The 6,000-nt window shown below is 42.8% G+C and overlaps 1 protein-coding gene across 11 annotated transcripts in view; it reads right to left on the bottom strand.

The window, feature by feature from the left end:
* LOC146786091 (eukaryotic translation initiation factor 4 gamma 1-like) overlaps positions 1–6,000 on the bottom strand; it is a 1,219,153-nt gene that overhangs the window by 1,072,517 nt on the left and 140,636 nt on the right. The window lies entirely within an intron of this gene.

Below are 6,000 nucleotides of genomic sequence, written 5' to 3' on the forward strand. Positions count from 1 at the left end.
TTGCTCACATTCACATGACCAATGAAATGAAACATTTTTCAAGTCTCTCGATGGAGCACTCAAAAGTAGAAAAGTCTTGTATGCCTCTAGAACAGTAGATGCCCATGCAAAGAAATCAGAGCAACATGGGTAAAATTTTATGGGGGACTGGCAGTTGAAACGCTCGCACTCTCTCTGGATCAGGTGTCATATCCCCATCAGAAAAGAAAAGGCGAACAAATGTTAGCCTCATCTTACAGAACTCACATTTTTGGGCATTAGAAGTCAAAAAAGGATCTGCAAGTAAATGACACTTGAGTGAGAGCTTTATCATGCTTTTTCTGTGTAGCTCCGAGAATCAATCTGTCATAATAATCAAACGCATTCATGACAGGCTATATAATACATCAGATGACCTCTAAAAACAGCTCTGCAGCTGTCACACCGAAAGTCTTTTGTATCATAACAGAGCAATGTGTAGAAAAGTTTGCAATGTACCTGCAGCTCTACGTGTTCGGATATCCTTTCTTCAAATCAAGGCGAGAGGAGACCTTCGCACCATTCAATTGTGTAATCATGTCAGCGATGCACTAACTTGGATGATGTTCTCGTTCAATTGGCTTGTTCGCTTAACGCATAACGCAGAGGCATATAGCTTGTTCGCTGCCCTTTTGAGGGACCACTATGGGAGACACCCAAGACGTTGGAGCAGTGGAATGTTCAATGAGATCATGTTTGAGCAATGATTTAAGTTTTTTCAACAGCTTACTGTAAATGAAATGCAATGCGTCAGAGTCTTTGAGCAATAGGACTGATGTCCTCAATCTGCAATTGTACTCAGTCTTGAGTTTTCCTAACCGATGAAAACAACGAAGGGACTTATTTTGTGATGCGCATTTATGTTATGGTTTACTGATAGTACCATATCGGCAGCCGTGCTGAAATGGAGTAAACAAGCACTTGACGTTGTACCCTGAAGAATATGAATGGGTGCTTGTACTTTCGTTTTCTTGTACTTCTAATGAACTGAATTTATGGCATTGATGCAGCCCATGTACACCTTAGTTCGATGCTGTAAGTTACGACACAGGAGACAGTTCATTTTATTTCTCCTTCGGTTTTATATTTATTGAAACATTACTGTCGATGATAAAAAGTATTGAGTAATAGTTTACTTTATGTAATCTTTGGCCAATGCTTGAATGACCTTAGTGCTTTTTCAGGTCTAGGTTTGTGGCTTGTATTCTTCACCAACAGCCTTCCCAACATGTGCACCTTTTTCGGAGGTAAAAAACATTGCACAACCATGGTCTTCACTTTTACTTGGATGCTTATACTGGAGAACTGTGTGACTACTTAGTATCGATTTCATCTGGTGGTGATATACCTCAATTGGTGTAATTGCTTGGCCTTGTGGGCATGCGTGTCACGTCGCTTCTGAAGCATTCACGCGATCTAGGGGGGGGGGGGGATGGGATGGGCCACACTCGAAACATTGTTTTGTGGAATGATCAGTGGGTCTCGTGCTTTGGCTTACATTTCAGGTTCATGACTGCACTCAGGGCACACCTTCGGTCACCATGTCAGCAGCTTGTCGATCAGTATGCTTTTAAGCTCTGGCAGCCATGAGAACTCGTTCCAGACAGCGTTTCGCTCAGCATTCGTTATCTGAATGAGTGAGCCATCGGTCAATAACTGAGATGTTTAGCTTCCTCGTCATTAAATTCATTAAACTTAGTGTTTGATGAGCGTAACCAGTCTCAAATTAATCGGTTGTTTCACCAACTTAATCGTTCTAGACTGAAAATGTAACTTTCGTGATCTACATTCAGCATTGGATTGAACTTGAGATTCAAGGTTTCTGTAATGTAAGCAATTGTCAGCTCATGCCATTTTCTTCAGGACTTTACTCCTTCACCAACTAAATTAAGGTATTTCATCATCTTGATATAGGTTTCTTCAAGCACATCTATGAAATAAAATGTCTATCCAAGCTGTTAATCTGCCGCCAATATTCAGCTTTTTGGCGGGATCGATGGGTAGTGGTTTCAAGAATGCGGCACTGTAACCATTTAGGAGATTGGCTGACACGGAGGGTGGAGTTCTGACATGGTCTGCTGTCCACTAGGACCTGCTATATCCATTCCATTTTAAGGCCCTGTGCTGTACGTAAGGAAAAGGTTATATCCACCAGACTTTGAACAATCTTGTCTGAGGAATTTTCCATGTACGTCGCAACATTGAATATATATATATATTTTTTCCATGTCCTTGGAAAATTACTGAGTGGTTGTTAGAATAATTACACTGAATCATTTGTGCTTCTCTGAGATGGAAAGCCACACTGGTATTTTTCCATTCAATTTGCAATTAACAGCTGGTGAACACTTATCTTGAAATGTAGTGTGGGTAGCTATTCTTTTTGCATGTATAACTGGAAGGAAATTTCCAATAGATTAGGGGGAGTGCAGTGAATTCTGTATGCAGAATTGTTTGAACTATAGTATAAATATGAAAGGAGGATTCATTTTGGTAGTTCATTACCTACAAGGAACAGTTTTTTCCTTGTTGGTCTTGTAGCCGCTTAAGCTTGAATAAACGGATCTGTTTTACCTTAAACTCCTTGCACGCCTTTGCATTTACAGTGGACGAGAGGTGCGTACTCTCATACTGGCCTATGGGTCATCTTGAGCAGAAGAAAACTTGCCCTACCTCTTGGTCTCCATTTGAGCCGTCCTCTTTTCTGGAGATCTTTGGAGCTGTTCCGAGCCACCACCCAACAGCATTGGTGGTGTGCCACTTCATGTCTGCCAGCTCCGTAAGCACTACCCCGGGTGCTTCATCTGGGGGTCACTCTACTCACTGTTATGGTGGCTTATCGCTCAGTTCTGGTAAGCAGATGGCCATTTCTTGCATTTGGCTTGTTTTGCCTTACACGTCTTTGTACTGTCCGACACCTGGTTGATATCTGCCTCACAATGCTTCTGATCTCCGCTTTATCTTGCAATTCGCTATTGCGATTTGCTGCTCTTTCAAAACATGGTTGTATCAGTCTTTAATGTTATCACTCCATAGAATGTACATCTTTAAATTACATAGCAGCCTGAGTGCTGCTAGGTTCTCCCGATTCCACTGTGCCACCTTGGACACCTCAATTTCGTGCCACATACAACACCACTTCTCTTTGGAGGTGCTTAGACCTCCCATTCTTTTTATGAACATTGACGTCCCCCCTCAATGTGTTTAAACTTCCTTTTACCTCCTTTTTCCACACAATAGGAGTCTCCTTCAGAAATAGACCAGTAGTCATTAACGGTGCCCTTCGATCTTTTCTTAGTCATACACAGATCAATTGTTTCGCATACACAGGTACGCATTTCGTGTTTTTTTTTCAACTCTTCATTAATCTTCCCCTGTGAATTCTCAGGGTACTCCCTCTTAGACATCCAATATTAAGGCAGGGGGGATTGGGGGGGGGACTTCAACAGAATGAGCCCTGTAAAGGTTCTTATGGCAAAAGCAGCGCAAAGCTCAAATAAAAGGGCTTGAAACATTAAGACCCAAGGTAACAAAAGGGGCACTATAGGCAATGAAATGAGGAGGTAATGAACAAACAAATTACCCGACGATCAGCTGCTTGAGGAGACACCAACTACCAGCCTGAGTGAAGCGTTAGTGTCTCCAGACGGCTGCCCAGTCTCATTTTAATAAAAAGAGCAAAGTCCAAACAAAGTTGGGGGCACACCGTCCGTTGGGAAAGCGAGGCCGTTGCCCAACACTATCCTCCAATTCCTGCCTGATGCGTCGCTGCCTCAGGAGACACGTAGGGCAGATGCAGCTTACAGCAGGAGCCACACAGGAGCCTGTACAACACCCGTAAAGCAGCCACTGCAGCCGGTGTACATGCTGCAGGAGGCCGCGCTAGCCAGAGGCGCAGAGACTGCCTTGGCAGTCCGTGCTCCCAAGTGTTGAAGCTGCAAAGGAGTGGTGCAGGCGCTGTGCAGATTGATGTACGCGTTCCAATAACGCTGTAAGGCGCTAGGGGTTTGGAAATATAAAAGGTCTAGCCTAATAATAAATAACTTCCAAAAAGGTACTTCGAAATGGCAAACCCATGAAATGTAGAGGGGCGTTTCATTAATTGAAATCAGCTTGAAGAAATATTGCATAAATAAAAAGGTACCAAAGATAAACAGTAACTTTAACGGTAGTAATTATTAGGAAGGTACTTATCTGCAAGGAGCAGCATTTAAAAGAGGAAGATTTCTCTGTGCATGGACGACATACGTTCAAGGTTCTATTCTGCACGGTTTGGTTTATGATGTAAAGTTCCTTCAAGTGCTGCGTGGAGATGCATTTAAGTAAAAATGCTAGCTTCTGTGTCTTTAATGAAATTCAGATTCTATTGGCATTTCATTTGGAGACTCACTATTTGCTATTGCAATTTGCTGCCCGTTTTCTAAACTTTCTTGTACCCGCCTTTACCGTTATCACTTCAAATGATGTATAGCTTTAGGTCACATAGTAGCACGGTCCTGCTTTACTGCCTTATCAGCAGGTTCTTGGCCAATGATGTGTAGACTTCTTAGAGAAACTTATTTTTAACTGCTTTATACAGGCTGGAGTTTCTCAGACTCCACATATGCCAAACACCATTTCAGCACTTCAACTAAAGCACACGTGGCGCGCATATGCAGTTTGCTGGATCACAGCAAACTTTATAGGAGAGCACGGTCTATGTTCGGGTTACTATGTCCTAAGTTGTACCTTCCTCACATTCTAAACCTACATTCACTTCACTATGCTCTACCACTTACGTCACAGTCCTACAGAGTCTAGCCGGAGTCAAAAGGGGTCAGTCATTGCCAATTAACAATATTTGGTATAATTTGCAGAGTTCACACATAAAAAGGTTTTCTAACTCGATTGGAATAATGTACCACCTGAGAATGTAATGCATTTGCATTTTTGCCATCACATTTTGTCCCCCATGGCACATAATTCCAGTAGCCCGACAACTCAAAAGGTCTGCAGAGTGGTTTTTCATACGTTGCAGGTTCTCTGCAAAGAAAAAAAAAAAACTCTAAAGCATAATCGGCGATTTTCTTTTGCGTGTATAGATTTGATGTATAAATTCTAACTGGGCGTTATAATCAAATGAAATATTAGTGCTAGTATTTCTTATCCTCAGCCTTAAAACTTACACTGTGGGGAAGTAGCCGTACTCACTAGGGTTTGCATTTGCGTACTTTTATTTTACAATATCTAATTACTAAGGCAGTTCCCTGAACCCCGTGGTCCCAACTCCACCTGGTCAAATAGTCAAACGCAAGCAGAAATGGAAAAAAGATTTGTAAATAGATGGGAGGGGTGCAATGGCCAGCACACGAAAGGTAGGGTGTTTTCAATAACCTGGAAATGCCTATAGGAAACAGGGTTGCACATGCAGAGCGTATGTCAGCATACAATATGAGCTACTATACAAAAACGGTAGTACCAAAAGTTCAACGTAGAAAAGCCGGGAGCTGCACCAAACGGCGGCAAAGTCCGGTATATGACTTGGTCTACAAACTTGGGGTGGCAGAGGCAAACAGTCTCACTGCGAGATAAGGGAAATCATGCACTAACGGAGTGGATGTCATGGGACTTAAGTGCACTCTGGGAAGGCGGGGTCAAGGGCTGTACATGTCGGCACGAGGATATAGACCTCGACGGGGGTAAGAACGATTATAAAGGGGCTAAAGTCTGCTTGCATATTAGAGAGAACAATGTTATGTAGGAGCGACGGGGGGTTATAAAAAATATATATAGGTCCACGCCGGTACAAACGTGTACAAGTACATAGTTTAGTATGGGTAAAAAGCCTTTATTTCGGTTGAGTAAGTAAACGTATGGGGAGAAGACTCCGAAGAGGGAATGTCTAGACGGGGCAAAGTTTAAGGGTGCGGGCTGTCTCCATTAAGAGAACTAGGCCTATAGGAGGTCAGTATGCCAGCTGGTGCCGGTCAAGACAGCGCCCCC

The sequence above is a fragment of the Triturus cristatus genome, chromosome 11 (genome assembly GCF_964204655.1).
Source record: "Triturus cristatus chromosome 11, aTriCri1.1, whole genome shotgun sequence".
NCBI lineage: Eukaryota > Metazoa > Chordata > Amphibia > Caudata > Salamandridae > Triturus > Triturus cristatus.